The sequence below is a fragment of the Rhipicephalus microplus genome, chromosome 4, assembly GCF_043290135.1.
Source record: "Rhipicephalus microplus isolate Deutch F79 chromosome 4, USDA_Rmic, whole genome shotgun sequence".
Classification (NCBI taxonomy): Eukaryota; Metazoa; Arthropoda; class Arachnida; order Ixodida; family Ixodidae; genus Rhipicephalus; species Rhipicephalus microplus.
Genome location: NC_134703.1, coordinates 35,623,758 through 35,648,788, shown reverse-complemented (window position 1 = coordinate 35,648,788; position 25,031 = coordinate 35,623,758). Strand labels below are relative to the sequence as shown.

General features: G+C 44.1%; 1 long non-coding RNA gene across 2 annotated transcripts in view; it reads right to left on the bottom strand.

Annotated features, from left to right (window-relative positions):
- Positions 1 to 5,216: 5,216 nt before the first annotated feature.
- Positions 5,217 to 25,031, bottom strand: part of LOC142813884 (uncharacterized) — a 236,565-nt gene continuing 216,750 nt past the window's right edge. For both annotated transcript variants that reach the window (XR_012894715.1, XR_012894714.1), the window contains exons 3-4: positions 7,515 to 7,576; positions 5,217 to 5,309 (exon numbers count right to left, since the gene is read on the bottom strand). This is a non-coding gene — a long non-coding RNA (uncharacterized LOC142813884). The remainder of the gene's footprint in view (positions 5,310 to 7,514; positions 7,577 to 25,031) is intronic.

Here is a 25,031-nt window from a genome sequence, read left to right as displayed (position 1 = left end):
AAGCCGGCTGCCTATATACTGGTTAACCTACCTGCCGTTCTTCCTATTTTCCTTTTTCCACACTACTTCTTTTGTATGAAAAATACCAAGACTCCGTACACATATACACTGCCGGATCGGTTCAGCGGAACAGCTCAGCCGGACCAGTCGTGATGCCAAGGTTGGTCACGACGATTAAATTCAATACATTCCACGCAACAACATCAATGGCAGCAGAATCGGCAGCACTTCGTACCGCGTTCCAATTTGTCACTGATCAACCTACCCGCAAGTGAACTATTTATGCGACTCGAAGGCGGCACTGCAGTCTCTACTACATTACGCCGTGGACCACACGAGCAGCTGGTACTAGAGATAGCAGAGGTTATACACCACCTGACTGAGAAAGGGCACTACATTACATTTCAGTGGTTACCCAATCACTGCGGAATCATCGGTAATGAACGGGCCGATCAAGCTGCCCGCTCAGCCCACGCAGAAGATCATGAACTACTACTACCACTCTCTAAGACGGATGCTGCACGAAATCTCCGCTGGCTTGCTCGCCAGCAAACCACATTACAATGAAATCAGCCACATTTCATGCATTCTCGACTGTACTCGATTGACCCTACGTTAAGATTTCATGTCGCCTCGAGGCTTTGCCGAGCAGACCAGGCCCTTTTATATAGGCTGTGGTTGGGCGTTGCGTTTACCAACGCCTACGCTTTCCGCATTGGGATGGCCGACACCCCAGTATGTGGCCATTGTGGTAAAGAAGAAACCATCCAAGATATCCTTTGTAACTGCCTATATAGTAAACAACGACTACGCCTTAGCAAGAAACTTAGCAAATTAGATAATCAAGCTCTTTCGGAGGAAAGAATTCCACAATATCGACAAGATGCAACTTCACAGAAGAAGGCCCTGAGAGCGCTACTGCACTTTTTGTGATCGACAAGCCTTTTTGAATGGATGTAGCCAGAACGCCCTTCCTGTGTGCGTTTTCGTTTTCTCAATAGTGCACGTGCGTTTTTTTTTCTCTCTTTCTATCTTTCATCCCCCTCTTTCTTGCACCTATTTTCCCACCTCTAGTGCTTGGTAGCAAACCAAATGCCAATACCTGGTTAACTTCCCGGCCCTCCCTTTTCTATCTCTCTTTCTTCTGCAGACTATCTGTAATTATCTTCGTGGTGTTTGTGACGTGTGAACGTGCCCTTAATCAATTCATAGATGGAGGTCTATACCGGCCATGCGCTCTTGTTCACATATTTTGTCTGTTTTATTGAATTTTTTGCTCCCATCCCAGTAGAGCCTGAAATATTTGTGGAGCAGTCTGGAATAATTATCATTTTGCCTTTTGTTTTAACGGTTTCATCGTGATTACTTTCTTTTCCTTGTGTCTCTGAGCATTGCTTTTTATGAACGGCTGGACAGGGCATCACCTTTCGTTAAAACAATTACTATCGTTATTTCTGACCGGCTTCCTTCGAGTTATTGTTTCTTCAACTGTGCTGTAAATGCACCAACACTAAATAGTAGCAACCAGTGGGAGTCAAAACATCGCGCTCATTTTCTTCATAAGCAAACGGCGCTGGTTCATTTTAATTAGCATGAAATACTATAATTTCGTATTAAGCAATATTTATTGCGTAAAAATATTCTTCAAACAAAGCAGTGAAGCTCTTGAATGTTATCGCTGCTAGTTTCGTACCGTCCACCCCCTGCTCGACTCATTTACACACACCCACACGCAAAAAACGAACAAACTTAAGGCAGAACTTCCATTCTCACCAATGGTGTTACTGCGGCAAATCTTATTTCCAACAGCTGAATAGCTGAGGCCTTCACTGTGAAACAAAGCCAGCTAGCAACACGCCCTTGATGCCTCACTAGATTTTAATTGGCCATCTTGCTCGGGTACTTCTTTTGTTTTAGACGGCCTGGTGCGCGTGGTATGTGGTCTGTGTCCCGGAGAGATGACAGAATGGCTCTCTCGATAGGGTCAGCCTTCGAACTAATTGACGCTGCCTGCTGGACCACGAGTCAAATAAGAAACAAAGCTTTACAAGGCTTCCTGGTGAGCCTAACCAGCGAGTTTCCCGCCCCCCTCCAAAAAAAAAAGTTCATGCGACCGTTCTTTGAATAAGTTTCAATAAAGAGAGAGAGAGAGAGAGAGAGAGAGAGAGAGGGCGGGGGGAAAGGAGCAGTAGTGCAAGCGCAAACTCAGAAATGAAGAAGGCAGATCTATTATCTGTGCACATCAAAAGGTAATAAAAGCGGTGAGCGTAGTAAATCCGATGCAATGAATAGCGATGCGTACGATCATGTTTGAAGCAATTCTATGCAGCTTCTTACAGTATGCGAGGTATTTTGGCCACGGCAGCGGCGCTTTGAAGGTGGTGGATTGCTAGAGCTCCGTGTGGTTAGCTTGAAGGGCACGTTAGATAATGACGGATGATCAAATTTTTTGCACTCCTCAGCTAGGACCTCCCTCATAATGACATCTTGATTTTTAGCCATAAAAGCTCATCAATGTATTACATTGCATGGTGTATTACAGTTACACAATGCAATGCTTCCGTTTGTCACCGTCAGAATCAAATTTAAAAAAGACAGCGTTAAACAGCTCGTGTCACCGAAATTATGGCGTCGATGTTAGCATGGTTGGTTGTGAGCGAAAAGTCATCATGTTGTCCAAAATAAACAAATAGAGAAAAACTGAAATAAAATAAATAGAACTTTTCTGTTTCAAGTGAGGATTGAACCGAGAGTGTCTGCGTGGCAATCAGCTGTTCTACCACACAGCCACAACATTTGAACGTTTTTTACAAAAAAATAGAAAAGCAGGACAAAGCACAGTAGTGATTCGCAACTGAATGTTTAATAAAAGAATATGAAAGAAACAATGAAAAAAACTAATACAGCCTTCAAGCCCTTGTGACCTCATTAAACCAAACAGAAACCTCAATAGAAACAGCCACTGGCATTGCGCCTCGAAACGAAAGAAAAAAAAAACAGAAAACAGACGAAATGTATTCTCTCAAACAAGTAATTCTAAATAAACTGTTTTATCCAGGAAAATAAACTCTCTGTTCTGCAATAAAATGAAAAAAAATATAACATAGAATATACACCAGCGCGTTGCTCACTTCGTTTTCTTATATTGTAAGCGTCAATTCTTTCTCGTGTAATTTGATCGTGATGTGTTGGCGGCACCTGAGCTTCATAAAACATAGGTGCGCAGTGGCAAAGCACAATGCGCTGGAACACATGTAAGCGTGTATTCCCTTTTAACGAACGCTTATGTTTCATTAGCCTGATATAAATGCCTCTACTCATTTGATGCATGTATACTCGACCAGAGGAAAACAGGAAAAAGTACACGACACCTTTTTTTACACTCCACAAAGCGAGCACCGCGTCTGACTCCGCTGTATTTTTGGTGACTCCTGGCAAGCACTTTCTCTAGTTTACGTTCAATTATTCCGCAGACGCTACCTAACCTATTATGCACCGAAAACACAACACTAACTCCAAAACGGCTGGACGAATTCTTCAGGCTTTAAAATAATTTGTGTATAAAATATAAGTAGTTACTGCTTGAAATGGCCTCTGCTGTGGTGCTTGATCACCATGTATATTAAGTCAATTACAAGCAGTATGCCTCCTCCCCCTCCCTAAAAAAAGAGATAAATGAAGAACAAGGAAAGAACAAAATAATGGAACGATTTTGAAAAAAAAATATGGAAACAGCGAAAAATAAAGATAGAAAAAACAGACAGGAAAACAAAAGATAGAAAGAGTTCAAGACAAAAAAAAGAATGAGGGAAATAGAAAAAAAACAAAGGCAGAGAAACAAATGATAATAAGCAGGGTAAAAAACAGGAAAAAATAAATCAGTATAACGAGGAAGGCAATCCAACTCCGCTGTTCTTTCAGAATCCGCATTATTACCACGAAGCTTCCTTAATTTATTTAGCAACAGAAAAAAAGCACCCTGCTCTCTCTCTTCACAGCTTTAATCATGCTTTTTGTCCTAAAGAAAATAATTACTTTTGCGCTCGGACTTGTGCACACGTTCAGCACCAAAAGTAACCACAGATGTTCAAGCAACGTAATCCGCGTAGCTGCGTAGAGTGCGAACTACGGCCAGTTGTAAAGTACGTCAATGCTGATTCGCATGTCGACAAAATAGGAGGTCAGCTGCTAAGAGCAATCGCCGAAACAGTTCGTTTATTAAGGATAAATAAAATATTCAGAACGCGAATCAATGTTCTTTTGTTCATGTCAATAGTTGAATTGTTAAACAAAAAGGAGGAACGTCATTAATAACGTAGCAGTGGAAAGCAGCAGCCGACCACAGCTGTCGTGAACGAGTAATAATGTCGGTGAAAGAGTGACTTGTGAATGATAAAGAAAAATTTTCCCCATGCCTCAATCGAAAGAAACTGCCGGACTTTCAATAAAGTTTATTCATTCATTGATTACCAGACATTGTTCAAGCTGCTATGAAATAAAAAATGCAATATGAATTCAGATTCACTCAAATATTTTTCGGGGTTTCAAAAATACGGCCGTTAAAACATATATTCTTCGTTGAAAATAACATTACGGGGTGGCATTCTGAAGAAACACATCAATGTTTCGAAATTATGCCATTCTCTTTTGGCAGTTTAGTATAGCAGCCAAGCCTTCACTAGCTTACACAGAAAGCCCAAGGAAAGTGTAGTACAATGAAATCCACCGACATTCCATAAAGACATTCCTCCTAAAGCCTAAATTTTGGTCGTTTTACAGCATTTCACTTCAATAGGGGTGGGCCAATGCATAGGCTTTCTTTGAAGAAAAAACACAAGAAATTTAACTCGCTTTGCTCACTTTATCATTCCGCCAAAAATAATCTCCCGCTGCCGCACAACGCCACTTCAGTGTGACTCGCAAATGTTTAAGGCCTTGAGGGGTTGCAACGGGATTCGAAACATAAGGCATCAATAACTGAACACTGACGAATAGTATTCTAACATCATATCTTGGTAGAACCAACCTTCCACCAGGGGGCTTGTCAATTTTGAGAACCCTGAAGTCAAACTTACACGTCGATATGATGGCGGAGAGACTTTTTTTGCTTCACGAACGTCTGATTAGTCCATACCACAATCCTCCAACTTCGGTCTTGTTTTAACAACTACATGTTAGCCTAGAAAAAGCTGTAGATCTTTTTTTCATACACTCACCATTCAGACGTAGCGCAGAAGAGACTAAAATACAATTAAACGACAGGCGCATGGTTTCCAGGCAAAGAAATATCCTTTTTGATACGCGGCACTCTGCAATGGGCAACAAGAAAAGAAAAGACAACGAAAAAAACAAATATATGGGAAGAATTTATTAGGCTGGCAAGTCTGGTGAGTCGGAACATAGTTCTAGAGAAAGAGAATGCCAGCAGCAGAAAAAGCTATGCATATATATATATATATATATATATATATATATATATATATATATATATATATATATATATATATATATATATATATAGAGAGAGAGAGAGAGAGAGAGAGAGAAAGAGATATGCCTGATGCCTTTCTCTTAGAACTTGGTATGCAGCGAAGGTAAAAGTGAAACTTTTTTTCACAGACGTAGTTGATCGTTGCATATGCATTATTATATGAAAGTTAGTACAATACACAATGGTGTTTGAAAACCACTGCATCGTTTGACGAAGATGCACACACATTGACGCATTGTGGCACATCTCCGTCTTGATAACTAACGCCCATGATCATGATTTAACCATTGTGAGCAGCTGAAGCTAACATATACCTGGACACCGCGTATCGTGAGTGCCACGCAAATATGGCACCAACAAGGCCATAATAAACACTGGTTACTCGATGCCCCTCTTTTAAACGTCAATGAAGGAGACTGATGGTAAAGTTCGCGCTCCCCTGCAATAGAGTATAACGTACACCTGTGCTGCTGCATATATGCATATACTAGTATATGCATATATTAAGGAGCGTGGGTGTAGGTTATACCCCCAAAACGTTTCATCTACAAGGTAGGCAAATGTTAGTAGCTGGAGGCGTGAATGAGCGAACGCTTCCCACGTCCTGCTGCCCTCTGCCTCGCTGCACCACGAATACACGATATTCGCTCTTCATCATAGTTGCCTTTCTGCGGCGCTTATTGCAGCAGTTTTATTAGTCGGTGCTACTGCACTCGAAGTAGTAGACAGCCAATAAACACCGTTGGTGCATGTAAAAGCTGCACTACTCCGACAAAGAGGCATCAAACGTTAACACGAAGCGATAGGCAAATTAAATAACTGCCTCAAAGACGACTCGTTGATTCTAACGCGGCCATCATTCTTTAATAGCATCACGATGCCCTGAGTGCGTCTAATATGCGTCAACGCAAAAGCACTCTCTCTCGGCACCCAAACAATTTTTTGGCGCAGTACTTCACCGCTCACAGACGGCAGAACCACTTCACTTCAACGCGCTTCTCCTAGCTCCGCCAAATAAGAATACTGTGCTACAGAGAATGCACGAAAGATTTAATGCGCGTTTGTGAAGCCTGGTGCCTGTGCATGGGTAACTCATCAAGTAGAGCGCCAGACAGGCTTTGTCGCACACCGAGAGGGCGTAGCTTTGATTACCAAAAATTCACTTTGTTATTTGTCATGCACAAGTGTGCACCTTACTGACGTCATGTTCGTGCAAGAAATATATTGGTGAAGTTATGTTGGACTTTGCCGTGAAATAATTTTCTACTAAAAACCGAGACAGAAAAAAAGCCGCGGTAGCAAAGAGGACGCTCTAAGGATAACGGAGTATTATACTACGAAAGCTCGAACAATACACCAACTTCAGCATGCATGACAACAACTGCAATCACATCGAAAGACACCCTTTAACTAAATTTCAGAACTGTTGTCAGGAAACCAGGTCTCTTTGTTATTCAAAAGCACAAGTTGTTCACTTACACAATTATCAAGACTGAGTTTATAGATCTAAAACGCTTCAATAATTTCCCGCTTCTTCGGCGTTTCAGCCAAGCTAACCACCAAAACATCGTTGCGTAGAGCTGTGCTGTGCAACTACACACTTTGCAGTGAATCGGTTGAATGTCACCCGTGCCATTAGGTGGTAATGTGACATTCTCCCACATTCTATCATTGACGCACCAGCCCGATGGCCCAATATATTCCTCTCCATAGTTCAAAGGAATATTGCAGACAATGCACGTGTCACAGCTGCGGAATCCATTGACGTGTACAGTATCACACCTGGGCCTACTTACCCCTAGCTGTGGTCACAAAGATTAAATATACCTTGCTACACCGCAATCATTGGTTAGGCTTGTCGACTGGTCACACGAGTGGCGTATTTTGTTGATGTGAAGTACTCCAACGTGCCACGAATATAAAAACAGGCCACACTCAAAGACATCGAGATTTGAAGCAGTGGTTCATCTGGTAAGACAACAGCAGGCTACGTCGAAAAAGCAAAAGTAAGGAGGGCACTCACCGAGAAGAGAAAATCACCGGTGTCCTTAGGCGTAGTTATCTTGATTAATGTGGTTCACCATTCTGCGAAAATACGAGACACACGAAAAGAGGACGCGCTTCGAACAAAGTGTATACTCTGGTACAGAGATACAAGTGCGGAGATGTTAAAGAGAGTGCGTCCTGATTGCCAATTTCCTAGGGAGTACAATCTGACAGCTCACCGGTCTTGAAGAGCTTGCAGGAGATACGGCTAGTACGTATTTTGCTCTGGCAACAAGTTACATGGAGATATACTCCCGCCAATGACGCTCCCTTAATTTATCTTTCTGACTTTTATTCCAGAAACACAGCTTCTAGTAACCGTGTTTATGGCTCCATACCCTCCTGATATTTTTTTTCTTTTCAGCGTCTTCTAACATTAAACAGCACAGCGTATTGAGTACAAATAGCCAATTTCCGGTTAGAACTGTGCTGCATTTGTATACCGGCCCTTATTACAACGCATACGCAGTGGACGTGCCTCCAATTATGACGTGCACACACTATCATAGTGTATCTAGTCGTATACTGTATCCAGCCAGAGAAAATGTCGCTTGTCGCATGGGCAAGCTTCTGTGAAGATCCTGGAAGCTCAACTATACTATGAAGAAGTAATTTCTTGCCCCGTTCAAGATGGTCAGTAGCATCAAGTTAGCTATTTTATACTTACGTTGTGAACACCACAAATGATGTGCTACATTAGCCACATGGTAATGCTCAGAAAAAAACAACAAAAATGATCAGAAAAAGATATTTTACCTTTCGCTTTAAATGTACACCCAGAAATGTCTACTAGCAAATTTACTGAGTGTTTTAATAATGACACATGATGGAAAAGTACGACTGTTTGCAGATTTTGGAGAAATCAGTTTCTCTTTTTTTTCTCTGATGTCTAACACATTAAAAATATTTACTTCATGCCATGAGGTTCTTTTGCTTTCTTGAATATTTGGTGGTAGTTCTCCTCTAGACAATATTGTGCCTCGGGCTTTTGCTTACAATGCTCAAGGGCCATAAAAACTGTTTGTTAAAACACCCTATGAACTAGCACGACTTCCGTGCCGGTAAAATACGTTTCATGACTGACTTTTTTTCTGTGCTCTGGAGTGTATTTGTCCTGCCGTTTTTCAGCTAAACGTAATCCAACATTTTTAATACAACCGCTAAAAAACACTATCACAAACTAGTGCTGCTTGAGCCACTATAATTCCTACGGCATTCGTCCTTTCACTTTTGGAACACTAATATGACTCGACGTAGAGGCCAGACGAATTTTCTTGCCGTGCTCTTCAGCTCTTCGCAGCATTCGGAAAATATTTCCGAGAATAGAGGAAAATGTTTGAGTGCCAAGTACCTAGACTCGGAGTGCACGTTAAAGAGCCTCATCTGGTCAAACTTACCCGACTTCTTCGTTTCGGCATTTATCATTGTCATATCGTGGTTTCGAGACGCGACACTCTAGCATGTAATCGTGTTATTGCAAGAAAAAAAAAAAGCTGTTCAAATGCAGAAAGAAAGCAAGAGGTACAGCCATCAAGAAATGTCCTAACCAAAGCTTTAGTCCTTCTGCTCACGTACACAAATTTGTGTACAATGTACTCTTTATGACGAAAGCTCAAGTTAGACATTAACACGTAAAGTTTATAAGACGGGAATAAAAAAGTAATGAAACCAGTGAGAACGATTGCTTTGGCACACACGCGTTTGCTTTGTCAGATACAAAAAAAGTAAAAAAATATGTACATATACGTCCGATTATAACTCCACAAATATGCAGATGTAGCATGAATATTAACGGGATCTGGCCATGTTCTAACCAGCCTAACGTCCATCAAAGAATTCCACATTCCTGAGCATCGCGCTTCCTTCACAGAGAAAAAAAAAATTCACTAGATCTGCGTGTGTTGACAGGCGCAAGAGAGAATGACAGTTCATTCGGTCCCCGATAAACCTTTGGAATTCGAACAATGTGAGCCGCATTAGCAACGCTGTGCTACAGCGAAATATAGAAATGTAAGCTATACATGAATCGAGTGATCATGACACCCATTCACTTATTTTTGTTTCTATCATACTCTCTTATGTCAACCGAGTATTTTAGTATTTTGACATCGACCGAATCCATGGAACCGCCTCTCTCTCACAGCAATGCATCGCAGCCTGGCTCACTTCCTCGCCTCACGATTCTCCCCAACATTTTTCACCTTTGTCGGTATTCTCCTCGATGATTGTGAAATCGGGAAAGAGATGACAGTGAAAAAGCGAGATGCTTGGCGCAATCGGAGAAGGTCGACTTTGCGAGGACGGGTAAAATATCAGTCTCGCTTTTTTATGAGCAGAGCGTTGCCTCAGAAGAGCATAAAACGAATACGATACCTACTTTTTTCGAGCCCCAGGGTGCATCCCTGCGTCTGAGCCAAGCTCCGCTTCTTTGCCTGCCTTTATCTTACACACTAATGAGCCGTAGTTGCTTCATGGGCAGCATTTATATATTAGTTTAGAACTTCAACCATTCTGATCTTTCCTATTTTTTCGTTGCTCAGTTGCGTTCGTGCCTTCTAGATTTTTTCGACAGCTCTGTTTTCGCTATTGTTCTCGTGAGAGAGAGAGAGAGAAAAAAACTTTATTGAATACAATGGGCCGGCCATTTGGTCTCGTTGGCTTTAGGTGGGGGCTCGCAGTTCCTGGACCCGGGCGGCATCCTCGGCCTGCCGGACGGCCCAGAGCTGGTCGTTCAGCTCTGGGCTTTAGAGAGGCGCCTCCCAGCGGCGGTGACGCCGACGAAGAAGGTCCCCCGTGGCTCCCGAAGCCGGGGCGACGGCAGGAACGAGTGCGCTTGAGGCTCCCTGTGATTTGGTTCTGACGGCCGCTATAGGCGCATCGCGATTGGTGGCGTTTTCACGACGACATCGTCGCCGGCACATTCCCAGAGCATGTGGCTCAGCGTTGTTCTGTGCCCGCACGCTTTACACATATCGGTGGGGTATATGTTCGGGTAGAGGTGGCGTAGAACGACCGGGGTTGGAGTGGGTCGAGAGTAAGCGAAAGCTTACGGCATCGCGCCTGTTTAATTTCTCGTGCGCTGGCGGGAACCTCGCCTTTCGAGCCTATAGTGTTGGGTGATGTGACAGAACGTTGTAAGACGATCACCCCATGACCATTCTGAATCTTGTTGCTGCGCGCGCCTATCAAACGTGTCTTGATCCAGCAGATGCATCACCCCGCTCTGAGAGTCAGAGGCGGCCTCGAGCCGCGGCATGAGCCGCCTCGTTCCCCGCGAGTGGAATGCTGGTGTGTGCCGGGGTCGATAGGAGGAAAACCGTTGGAATTTGGGGTTGTGAGCGCGACGTCGAGTCGCCATCTCCGCGCATTTGAAGGATGCGCGCCGCTTTTCACGAGACACGGCCACGCGCGAAACTGTGGACTGCCGCCTGCGAGTCGCTTATCACAATAGCTGCATGCGGCGCTGTGGCGAGTGCTAAGGCTATTGCGGCTTCTTCGACCGCCTCCGTGTGTCCCGTCGTCACCGTGACGTTCGCTAGGCATTTATTTGCCTTGATGGTCAACGACCACAGTTGCGTGGGCTCTTCTTTCTTCACATTTCGCGGCGTCTTCGTATACCACGTTCGTACTGTTACGAAACTTCTTTTGAAGCTGTCTACCACGCTCGTTACGCCGTCCGATGTGGTGCGTTGGGTGCATTTTCTTAGTAATCGGCGAACGATCAAGCGGTCGTGGACTGAGGCAGGGACCTCCACCTTTTCTTCTTGCGGAGCATGATATCTGATGCCCACCAACTCAAGGATGTGTCGACCCGCCTTTGATTTTGTTAAGCGTTCGTATTGCGCAATGTCATGGGCCTCAATTAGCTCATCGAGTGAGTTGTGAAGTCCTAGCTTTAGAAATCTTTCGGTGCTCACGTAGATCGGGAAGCCGATCGATCTCTTAAAAGCCTTTCGTATCATGCAGTTGATTTTTTTTCTGAGCCTATCCACTTGAGTTAAGGGTCAACGTATGTTATTCGGCTTATCGCCTGTACTTGTACGCGACGGATTGCACAGTGTTTGCGCAGACCATTACGTCTATTCATGATACGACGCAAGAGTCTGATCACGTCGTCTACTGAACGACTGAGTCGGTGCACAGTCTCACCATTATGATCATATGCCTGTATGTTTAAACGTACAATGCTAATTCTGTCCACGTGTGGTATGGGAGTGCCGTCTGCCAACAGAATGCGTATTTTGAAGGATTTTCTTTCCTCGCCACGTGGGGTTTCGCAGCCTCTCCTTGTGGGATTGTAGATTAAAAGTTCGGACTTGATTGTTGAGCACTCGAGGCCCGTTCCTAGAAAGTACTCCTGAACTTTGTCGACTCCCGCCTGTAGCGTTCTCTCGACGTGACCGTCAGAACCTCCTCCGGAAACCCAGAGGCTATGTCGTCCGCGTACATACTTTGATAAAATCAGGGTATTTTCATTAATTTCTCTGGTAGCCCCATAGCACAAAATTAAAAAGTAATGGCGATATTACGGAGCCTTGCAGCGTGCCCATCAAGCCAATCTCAAAATCTTGTGATTCTTGGTCGCCTGATTGCAAGCAAATCACGTATGTAATTGCACAATTTTCGACCAAGACCTAATGCCTTAACTCGTTTTAGTATCGATTCGTGCTTGACGGTATCAAAGGCCTTTTTAATATCCAGGCCAAGAATCGCCTTGCTGGAGCTGGTAGTGTCGTCAACAATGTGGTGCTTTAGCAAAAGTAATGCATCCTGTGCGGAGAGATTGCGGTGGAATCCCAGCATGGTGTGCGGGAATGCGTCACGGTCTTCGAGAAAGTCGGTTACTCTAATGAGAACTGCGTGCTTCATGACTTTTCCTACACAGGACGTAAGCGAAATTGGCGTTAGATTATCGAGCGCAATTTGCTTGCCTGGATTAGGTATCATGACAACTCGAGCTCTTTTCCACGCTTCGGGAAGGGAGCCGCCTCTCCAGCACTCGTTGACGTAAGTTACCAATCGGGAAATCGACACATCGTCTAAGTTTCGGAGAGCCTTGTTGGTAACCCTGTCTGGTCCTGGCGCCGACCGGGAGCAAAGTTTGAAAAGGACTGCCTCGAATTTCTGCATCGCTAAAGTCTGGGTCTAATTTATTATTAGCCACTCCATCGTAATCGGGGCGTTGGACACTGTCTCCCGTCTTTAGTAATGGTCTCACATTGCGTTGAGGATATTCGCATCTTCATAATCTTTCACAAGTCTCCGAGATTTATGGCCCTGGGCGGCCCGAGTCTCCTCCGGATCTAACTGATGCCGCAGGAGACGCCGAGCATCCGCCCCACGTATCTGCTTCTTCAATTCATTACACATGTCTTTCCACTGTTCCATACATAGTTTGAACGCGTGTTCCTCGACCTGTCTGACTAACTGTGCTATGCGTTTTCGCAATGCCCGGTTGTGTCTTTGGCGTTTCAACTTTTTAAGTAGGGCTTGCTTTGCTTCCCACATATGTAGCAGCCGGCTGTTCATTACTTCAAGCTTCGCCCCAGGCGGAATGTCACGCGTTGCCGCATCTACGTTTCTATTGAGCGTCGCAGTCCATTCGTCTCGTCGCCGCGCCCTCCTTCTTCTCGTTTCTTCCGGAACGCGTCCCACTTTACTAGCTTGAGTTTATGGCCGTTGCCTTTTGAGCATGCTCTGCGAACACTGGGGCCCGTGTTATTTATAATCTCTATCAGCGAGTGGACACTGCCCAAGTCCTCTTGCATGTTTTGCCAAGACACTGCGGTTACATTCGATAAGAACGTAAGGTCTGGCAGCGTGTCTGCACTCACGCTATAGGCACCTGGCAACCCGATGTGATGGTAGCGCCAGAACACACAGCCTAGCGAGTAGGCGCAGCAAAACCAAGTCTTTCAATGCGTAGCCTAGCGAGCAGACGCAGCAAAACCGAACTTGCACGTGCATATCATTTTCTTTTTTAGTTGTGAGCAATGGGGTCACGGCTGATTATGTAAGCGCCCAGGAAGCGTTCTTTGAAAACTTGCCAAAACGGGCACTGACACTTCAACGTGTCACTGTGTTCCGTGAGCGTTCCATTTTCTTAGTATCCTTGGTGGTCGGCACCAACAATTCTGAGGCGGCCCAAACAGCTTCGTCGCGCCCTCTGGTTCACTGTCGGGTGTCTATTTAGATCGGCGGAGTTCACAACAAGTTCAAGACATAGGTATTTCGAGTCTTCCCAAAGGCGTTTGCCTTTAGGCGTTTCACGCACGTATCCGCAGGCCCCGTGCGGCGCATCAAAATCACCCGCGACTAGCAGAGGTTCCCCGTTGGTGGCCGCGGTAGCTCTCTGGAGCAGCTCCCAAAATCGGTGCTGCAACGTTAATTATACGTGCTGAAATTTAATTGTGCTGCAAATTTACTTTACGAAAACGTGTGGTATATTTGCACACTCAAGTTCACGCTGCGCCACTGTGACGTTACGTCTTACAAGCATGGCGATGACCGGCTCCAGAGGTGGTGACGGCAGCGACCGCGGGGCCACCGACGACGTGAGCGAAACACCCCGCCGCCCGCACCGCGCGGCCACCCCCTGCGACCCGTCATGTGCCGAGCAAGATGTCGCCCTTTGTTTTCTCTGCCTGGTGTCAGTCGCTACCGCATTTGTGACTTTGTAACCAGCTAGTTTCGCCGGATAGTTTGTCTCCTGTAAAATGATAACATCTGGTTTCGTTTCGCGGCCGCGAATATATTGCTCGAGATTGCTCGCTTCCTCCTATTAACCGGCAGTTCTACTGCCAGATCGTATATTGCTGTTGGCTAGTGTTACTGCGATTGTGTGCGTGTCTAGCTATGGTGATAGGCACATTTTACTTGACGCATCGCCGTCAAGGCAACTTGGGTTCGACTGAATTTGCGTCTCTGCGTCTCTCAGCGTGTTTTGCTGTCTAGAGTACGGCTTGTTCATTGTTCTAATCGGCCCGCCCCCAGCTAGCGGCAGTCGGGCTTTTATGTTTTCTAGGCGCTCCACGTGCGTGGTGAACATTTGGGCTATTTGCTCAGACAGCTTAGTTATCGCACTGTTCAACATGCCATTCACCTGCGCCACATGGTTTGCATAACACTCATCGAGGATGTTTTTGACAATATCGATGTGTTTCTGTACATAGTTCCTCATAACGGTCATATTGCCGGGGGGGGGGGGGGGGTCTCCCAGTATATAGTGCAATTCATTTCGAGTACACGGGCGGTCTTCTCGGCCGTCTGCCTCTTTTCCCGAACCGCTCTCGTCGTCCATGTCCATCTCCGCCATCTCGACTCGCGTGGAAGTCGAGGACCGAAGCGATGAAGGTGGCAGTGGCGTCAATTGCTGCTGCAAAGGTTGCGATTGTGGAGCACCACCTTTAAGTTTGGAATTTTCCGCTCTGAGGATAGCGTTCTCGCGTTTGTGCTCAGAATTGATCGATTGTAACGGTCCTGGGTGTTGTTCTAGCGCTCGCTCAATTGCTTGCTTGAGCTTGCTCCTACCACCACCACCAACGGCGGGAACAAGAGAACGATCCGCGGAAGTGACAATACCGGCGGGGGAAGCGGCGACCATCCGCCAATCTCACCTGTTTTCCAGTGCCCATGTGCCCTTGTTGCGGCTGCCGCCGTGTCTGGTGCTGCTGACTTTGTGTGCCTTGGTTGAAGGCTGCGGTGCCTGGATCGGCACCACTACGCGTCTTTGACGTGCTTCTCGGCGTCGGTGTGTGGCTGCAAGAGTGGGACCGGCGTTTCCCCCTGCCACCTCTCGCGTCTCGCCTAGTTGAACGTCTTGTTGGGCCGGCGTTGCACGAATCATTGTCCAGCGTTGGATATCGACCATAGTGACCTGCGTTGCCTTCTGTGCCGATGCTGCTGTTGTATCTGCTGCCGTACACCTCGGCTGCTTCCTCTTCTTCTCGTCGTCTTCGCTCTAGTTGGCAAAGCTTGACTAAGTATGGAGTCTTGTATCTCGCCTTGCTGCTGCGCTCTCCTGTGAGGTGGCCTTTGCCAGACACTTAACACCGCGGCTCACATCGATCGCGAGACGGCGATTTGTTGCTTCCAAAGCCACGGCACATCTTGTCTTTCGGGTTGGGGCACACGTCTCAGCGATGTCCCATCCTGCCACACTCATAGCACACGTCGATGTGCTTCCTGTACAGGAAGCATCTGACAAGCATAGGTTCGTTGTACACGTGTCTGGGTACGTGGAAGCCGTCAAACAATATGATTATGTTGTCCGTGGTGCCCATGCGCTTAGCGTGCAGAACTCCGAGGATGCGCTGCCTCACTACTAACTTGTTAAAAATGTCCGCTGGGCTCTCATCTTTGGAAATTTTCCTAATCAGGCATTTTGAAGTGTTTTCCGGGGCGGCTCGATAAGCATTAGCAGCGAACTCTTTGCAAGCTTGCTGATGGCTCCGTAGCGTGTGGCTCTGTATGCTGATGGTGTGCTGAATACAACGACGTTTTGCATCACACTGAGGCAGATGTTGTCTTCTCTAGCTGCTTCTCTGCCAATACCCACCACGTTGCGTAGGCCACAATAAATTTAAAAGTTTTTAGAGGTCTCTTCGGACTATTCAAGCTGGCCAAATCCTCGATTGTTGAGACTCACACCGCGCTGGAATTAAACACACAAATAAAAGACACACTGAAGCACAGGTAGGACACACACGAGCGCGAACTAACAACTGTTTATTCGATGGAAATGTGACACACACATATATAGGTTGAAAGGAGAGAAAAAGAAGAAAAAGAAAGAGCGTGAACATGCGCACTGCCCACCAAGATAAAGCGCCCATCAGTGCTAATCAAATCCAGCCTTGTCAACTATCTAAAATGTCTACGTAAAAAAGTATATTCATTGTTTGACAAATGAATAGATGGCACACTAACACATTTGTCCTCACCAAACCTGCGCATCATGAAAGCTTCAATGATTTCTCTTTCCCTTTTGTCTTCTGATCTGGATAAAACAATGGTCTTTTCAAAGTTCGGCTTACAATGACACTTCATGCAATGGGTAGCTAAGTTACTGGGGTGACTGATTTGCTTGCAGTTATAATCATGCTCGCGTAAACGTGAGTTAAGGCACCTACCAGTTTGCCCAACGTACCAATTTCCGCAAGGCAAAGGAGTACCATATACAACATTTGTTTCACATGGAACAAATTTGTTAACATGCCTAACCGAACATATGTGGTTGTTCCCTTGGTTGCCGCTGTTTACTTGGTGACAAAGCGAAATTAATTTGTGAGGTGCCGTAAAGGTCATGGGTATGCCATGCCTACTTGCAATTTTTTTCAGTCCATGCGAAATGCCGTGAACGTAAGGCATAACAATAGGCCTCTCCTCTGGCTTCTCTTTTAATCCTACGTTCGTGTTGTGCGTGCAGCCGATGGTTTTTAAAAGCCTCTCGGCCAAGGCTGTGATTAAGGCATCAGGGTAATCACTGTCCCTAAGTCTATCAATCTGCTTCATCAAACTACGTGCAACCATGTGGTCACACGACTTTTGGCAGCTGTTTAACATGCACGCATATGCAACACTTCTTTTCACAAGCTTGGAGTGACCCGAGCTGTAGCTTAACAAACTTTTATCACCTCTAACGTCATATTCCCAGCACATGTGTCCCTCACCTTGCGAAATCATGATGTCTAAAAACTTTATGCCAGAACTTGTGGGCAACTCGTAAGTGAAATCAAGACCACGAAATGTTGTTTTAAACATCGCGACAAAAACTTCGGGTTTTATGTTGGCACATTTCGACCCTCTCGGTCTGCCCTTTGCGCAGACCGAGAGGCGAGAATGTGAAAAACGTGGTAAAATTTTTAAAAGACCAAAATTTGACGCTACAACTGTCGGACAAGACGGGAAGATTTGTAGTTATGGCGGTAGACCGACACCTGGTTAAGGCTAGAGAAGCGGTTGAAAAGAACTTCTCAATAGTGGATCTCGATGGCGCATCGTTGCAGAATGTTCACAAAAAAGCCGTTAGCTTGTGTAAGCGACTGGGACTACAGAAGCTGGAAAAGGACCTTAAGGGTTGCAACGGGACCACATTGAGACCCTTCTTCACTACCAAAACGCACAAGCAAGACAATCCCTTCCGGATGATCGTGGAAGATAAAGGTACTTGGCAGCACATTTTAGCTAGATTTCTCAAAGGAATGTTGGAACTCATCGCAGTGGAAGACCCTTTTGGGGTGAGCAACTCAAACGGTATTATTGAATTCCTAAAGAAGGGACAATCAGTGACGTGCATATCTATAGACGTCAAGGACATGTACTACAACATCCCACAAACTGAGGCCATTACTACGGTGCAGGAAGGCATTGACACTTACGGGGTTGTTAGATTTCAAAACGAGTGTGGGATTAGTGTTCGTAGTTTTTTGGATTTGCTGCGCCTTTACCTTCAGTCATTGTACGTGGAATTCAATGGATCCATTTTTGTTCAGAACGACGGTATCTGCATCGGCTCGTGCTTGGCGCCGATCTTATCGAATTTGTACATGGCGAAAGGAGATCGTGAATTGCAACCCCGATTGCAAGGGTACGGCGTCGTGGCATGTTTCCGCTACGTTGATGATTTTTTATTATGTTTCCCTAGGTCGAAATGTGCCAACATAAAACCCGAAGTTTTTGTCGCGATGTTTAAAACAACATTTCGTGGTCTTGATTTCACTTACGAGTTGCCCACAAGTTCTGGCATAAAGTTTTTAGACATCATGATTTCGCAAGGTGAGGGACACATGTGCTGGGAATATGACGTTAGAGGTGATAAAAGTTTGTTAAGCTACAGCTCGGGTCACTCCAAGCTTGTGAAAAGAAGTGTTGCATATGCGTGCATGTTAAACAGCTGCCAAAAGTCGTGTGACCACATGGTTGCACGTAGTTTGATGAAGCAGATTGATAGACTTAGGGACAGTGATTACCCTGATGCCTTAATCACAGCCTTGGCCGAGAGGCTTTTAAAAACCATCGGCTGCACGCACAACACGAACGTAGGATTAAAAGAGAAGCCAGAGGAGAGGCCTATTGTTATGCCTTACGTTCACGGCATTTCGCATGGACTGAAAAAAATTGCAAGTAGGCATGGCATACCCATGACCTTTACGGCACCTCACAAATTAATTTCGCTTTGTCACCAAGTAAACAGCGGCAACCAAGGGAACAACCACATATGTTCGGTTAGGCATGTTAACAAATTTGTTCCATGTGAAACAAATGTTGTATATGGTACTCCTTTGCCTTGCGGAAATTGGTACGTTGGGCAAACTGGTAGGTGCCTTAACTCACGTTTACGCGAGCATGATTATAACTGCAAGCAAATCAGTCACCCCAGTAACTTAGCTACCCATTGCATGAAGTGTCATTGTAAGCCGAACTTTGAAAAGACCATTGTTTTATCCAGATCAGAAGACAAAAGGGAAAGAGAAATCATTGAAGCTTTCATGATGCGCAGGTTTGGTGAGGACAAATGTGTTAGTGTGCCATCTATTCATTTGTCAAACAATGAATATACTTTTTTACGTAGACATTTTAGATAGTTGACAAGGCTGGATTTGATTAGCACTGATGGGCGCTTTATCTTGGTGGGCAGTGCGCATGTTCACGCTCTTTCTTTTTCTTCTTTTTCTCTCCTTTCAACCTATATATGTGTGTGTCACATTTCCATCGAATAAACAGTTGTTAGTTCGCGCTCGTGTGTGTCCTACCTGTGCTTCAGTGTGTCTTTTATTTGTGTGTTTAATTCCAGCGCGGTGTGAGTCTCAACAATGTTCAACCAACTAGCCCCCACTCTTGCCCTTCTAAATCCTCGATATTGAACAGCCCATTTCTCTTGATTCTATTCGCTTTTTGTTGAAATGGTCAACAATGCAACGTGCAAGTTACGCGGCTGTAAGAAGATGATGGCGCGCAATCTATGCCACTGCCATCCTACCGAGCTAAATGACAAGTTATAGAATTCCGACCTGGTCTTTATCATCTTCAGGTAAGAACACTATCAAAAAACAGGATCCTGGGAGTCTGGCAGCTCCTACAGTTTCGTGCATGTGTGAAACCTCGAAAGCCCGACTGGCCTAACTGAAGTCGAGCAGGGCTGCTGGAGAGTCTGTGAACTAGCAGAACGGGTTTGTGTTGTGCGCGTTCTCCCTAACTGTTTATTTCATTTGTTTTATTACTCTTGCTGTTTTTTCTCTATTCTTTCTATTGTTGTCCATTTTCCCCAACGCACTGTTGGGTACCAAACCTATAGCCAGTGCTTGTTTAACCTACCTACCATTCTATTTCATTTCTCTATCTATATCTCTTTCTTGCTATTTCTCTTGAAGATCAAAGAATAATACTACCACAAAACTATTTTCATCAATTTCTGCCTGCCGTGAACTTTTTTGCAATAGTATGACAATTATTGGGCACGAAACATCACCCAGCCATCTTCCAAGTCACCACATATTTCACTTCAACCACTCGCTGTCCTGTAGGTGAGAGCTTGGAAAAGAAATGCTATTTCTAAGTACAGCTAAGATTACTGGCCATGACAGTGTAAAAAAAAGCACCTTTCAAACTTTTGCCATTTACCCCTAGCTTGCGAGAAAACAAATCAACTTTTCTTTTCACTGCGCAGAAATCCTAAACTCCCGTGGTTTCAGAGAGAACACATCTTTTCATCGACCAAGTACATTTGTACCGACAGGTAATTCTTGCAAATGAAATTGCAAGGAAAAGTCAACTAAGCCATCATAAAATATGAGTGCGCAGTTGAGACCAAGTAGGTTAAGATACTAGGCACAGTTAAGTCATGTTTATACTCAGCACGCTCGCAAAAAAAAAGGAAGAATAAAATTATTTTTTTCTGAATTCAGCTTCCTGATACAGGGCAAGAGCTGCGTGTTTTCAACAATGCAGGAATATTTTTCATCTGCAGATCAACTTCAATGTTTTCTACGAGTTCTAATAAAGCACAGCTTATGCGAAATCCCTAGTCTGTGGCTTGCATTCTATAATATGCGCCACAGGCACAATACATTTCTCACAATTTTGCAAAGTTAGAGTTGAATTGTTTGATCAGTGGTGTCATTCATTCTTCAAATATGCATCTTCATTATAAAAACATGAGTAACGAAAATGAAGGCACTGAAACACAGTTACTCTTAAACATAATTCACACTCATGCTGCAAATTACACTACCACTTTATTGACAACATGGTCTTAAAGAAACAGGGTAAGCCATACCCACCATGTATTTTAGGCGGTTTTTGTACCTTTTTATCTATAACCATAAGATTTACGACTTCATTTTGATCATTACCAATTAAGCATTCCTAAATCATACCTAATTACGCAGCATTCATACACCCATCACTCTGCGACGTCTTTACTCGAGCTCCCCCATGGTAAGATACGGGCTGCGTTTGTTTTTAGGGCGCGCTCCCACACGACAATCCAATGACTCGTTATGGTTTTGAATTTTCCCATGTAGGCATTTAGCAAGTAATTCTGGATAATCCAGTTCAAGATAATTTCATCCCTTTCCTTCCTTTCTTCTCTCCTCCATCTCTTCTTCCAGATAATTTGGCCTAACAGCTTAAATAACAGATGCTGGATGGTGTTTTTTATGAACGAATGATTCACCATTCAGCTGGGGTTTGTTCAACTTACACTAAATTTCGGCGTCTTTCGAGCGATGGCCGTGAGCTTCATTGGTATCCTTTGGTGCCATATAAAAATATGTAAACAAAACAGCTTTACACATGTCCTCTAAGCTGCCTCTATTCCTTGTAATGGCCCAACAATTATAGTTTTTGGGCTTACCATTGATGACACCCTTAAAACATCAGCGACCAGATATAAATTTTCCGACAGAGATCGTGATGCCTCTGCTTTGTTTCGTTTTACATTTGTTGGTCTATTCTGTTTTGAATGCGCCAAATGCACCCCAGCTTCCAAACTGTAACTTCTTCATATGGCTATGATGCTTGAACAGCAAGGAATTCCCTGCTACGGAAGTGTGAGGACATGGCAGCCGCCGCTGAAGTTTTGAGATATGTAATCTTTAGATAAGAAAATCATACTAAGGCAAACCAATGACTGATTCTGGTAAAAAATAAACGGCAGATGTCAAATAACACAATAGTGATAACTATTTTTTTGTATATTTTTGCTTACCTTGTACTTTTAAAAACGGTGATAGATCTTTGCAGCAAACTTCTGTTGCCTTATGAGGCCGTATAATTTTTACGGCATTGTCGTCTACCTGATTTTTCTCTTGTTACGCGAGCAGCCAAGTCCTAAAACGTACCAAAACTTTCCATCAGACCGCTATAAAAAGCAAAAAACATTATGCATGAAGAGATTGCATACGCCAAGGTATGTGCACTGCACTGAACCCTTGATTTAGTGATTTTAGTTGATTACACGATACCTTGATGATCAACATTGTCAAAAAAGTTTGCACGAACGGAGACATGTAAGATGCTTACCTTTTTGAAAAACTTTATTCTCTTGTGTTCATATCATCAACAGAATTTGAATGCTTTGATTTGATTAAGTCACTCTCGTTGTGCCCGTAGACGCGCCGAACCCCAGTACGTTTAGGAGATATCTCTCAAAGGAGAACTTCATTGAACAGAAAATAAATATATGTGCACGGTCTTTTTTTTTTCTCATTTCCTTCCATCAAAATACGGCCGGAGGAGTGGCAGAATGACAAAAAGTCGAGACTAAAAATGATATCTGGAAAACACGCATAATATCGTGACCAAAAAAACAGCAATCTTTCACGTTTTAATCGTGTTACCCACTCGAAAAATTCGTGAACTGCAGAAACACATCCACGTCGAGTCCCCGAATCCCAAGAGAACTATAGGCTTTGTACTGCATGATTTTGTAATCAACTTTACCACCTAGCTGCATTTTTAACGAAGCCTTCCCACGCCCTCACAATACTTCAAAGAAGCTTTCTGTTTCCCATCATTTATTCGATAAGCGTAGCTTAGTCATTTTATTCATTACTTGTTTTCTTTGCGCGTGGCTGTTTGCGTGAGAAGCACGCAACAGAAAAAACTAAGTGGTGCGTACTATTCGCGGTTGAATTTATTTATAAATAATTTATTTATTTATTTATTTGTGTTTAAATGCCTCAAATAGAATTACCACACATGGTCCCTCGAATGGCAAAAATAAAGAAGCTAGGCGGCACCAAACTTTTTTTTTTTGGACTGAGATGTCTTCATTCCCGTGTTCATGTGAAGCCTATTTATTTTGCATATTAGAAATTAATTTTAGTTTCTATGCAATGCATAGTTTTTACGGTACAGCGCGCATCACAAAGAGGTCCATTGTTACTGTAGGTGTCTTTGAAGGCTCACTGCTAAGTAGGGCGCAATGGTGGATCCCGATGATTTTTATTGTCACCAGAGCGACTACGCCAAAGACTGCTATAAAGTTTCTATTTATCATCCGCAAGCTTATGAGAGTAGTATTAATGCCAATGCCAAGGCATGTTAAGACATTTTAGTGGTTGGGCTATATGTCTGTTTTAAAGTTTTGAGCTGTAAAAAAAGATTAAAACGTTAGCTTTATTTTCAAACTTGAACAAGGTAGCGAGAAATAAAGGTGGAAAGGTCACTCGAAAAATTTCAATGTTTTTAGTCATGCGACACGTATGACTCTGACAGTTTTCTTCAATGCTGCACGGAATACAGAATAGGAAGCTTTTGAACGAGGTACCATGATGTTAAAGCAAGGCAAAAACAAGAAAAACATATGCATTTCCCTTTATATCAAATGAGACATGTATCTAGCAGGGCTGCCCCTGATACTTCATTAGAGTTACGCTTGTGCTGGCATCTGTATGAATATAAAACTGTGTATTCGTCGCTGTGTTTCTGAGAATATAAGAAAGAGAGCCGTCGAGTGTGGCTTGATGGTGCACCAGCTATATACAGTTTGAATTCGAGGATTTCAGAAGTATTGCGAAAACTACCCTATTTTTCATTGCTGTCTAGCTGTCCGATAAACGCACTACATTCCTGTTTTTTTTATATATGTTGAACAGCGACAGCGTATGCGCTCTTGACATTGGCATCATTAGTTCAATCTGCAACTGAATAAAGAGGTGTTCTGCGACCCATTGCGCACCTTTTGCTGCTGTTTATTGAGAATCATGCGCATACGTCGGAAATTTTTATTGCAGCACAGCAGTTTACAAAAAAAAAAACGAGAACGATGGACAAGGAGACATGAGCAGTAGCCTTTAGACGTCGGAGAAGCGAGATTATTAAGTTCGTTAAATTTTCACACACTAAAGTCAATCACCTACTTCAAATCACGTTTCATCGAAGACTTCAAAGAAGTGAACGGCGTGAGAAGAGCTTGCGTTTCTGTTGCAGTGCGTCGAAAAAGATGTGCCGGCTACATCTACAATTTCTGATTTGCATATGAGAAGTTGGCTGATTCCAGATCCGCAAAATACAATTTTTTCCTTTCTTCAACCCATCGCATGAAGAGGAATAAAAAAGAAAAGAGTTAGCCTCGTGTACGTGGACGCGTCACGAGAAGCCCGAAACAAAATGCTAAGCTCATGACGTACGGCATATGGCATGTAAGTGGGCATTCATTTATGAAGACCATTTTTAGGATGGCGCAGCAGCGCTGTTTCAATGAAAATGATTTCAATGGGTAATTGCGGCTGATTCAGCTAAAGATTTCAGCTAATTAACTTAGGTTTTCTGACCAGGTTTCGATATTGGAAACGGAGCACGTATGTTGCAGGTAAGAACTTAGGTCATCCACAGATTCCTCCCTTCATACTCATGTCACTCCAATAATGCCAACAGGATTCATTGATTGATTGATTGATTGATTGATTGATTGATTGATTGATTGATTGATTGATTGATTGATTGATTGATTATATGTGGGGTTTAACGTCCTAAAACCATCATTTGATTATGAGAGACGCTGTAGTGAAGAGCTCCGGAAATTTCAACCACCTGGGGATCTTTAACGTGCACCCAAGTCTGAGCACATGGGCCCACAACATTTCTGCCTCCATCGGAAATGCAGCCATCACAGCCGGGATTCGATCTCGCGACCTGCGGGTCATCAGCCGAGGGCCTTAGCCATTAGACCACCGTGCGGGGCAATGCCAACAGGAAGCTGGTGTCAGATCTGTTAGACACCTAAGAAAAAAACATGCTGACATCAAATGCAGCAGAGTTTCTAGCGTCAAGTCACAAGGCTACGAGATGCTGGCTGTTCAACCCAAGTCATGAGAGCTGTAGGCTTTTCAGTTCTCGAGAAATTCAAGGGGTGCAAAAGAAGAAACCAAGAAACTGACGATAAGGGCCAGAAGCGTAAAATGCAAGTGGTTCCATATTCGCACGGTCTAAGCCACAATCTGAAGATTGCAAAATGGCAAGGCAACCAAGTTGCGTGTTATGCCCCTCT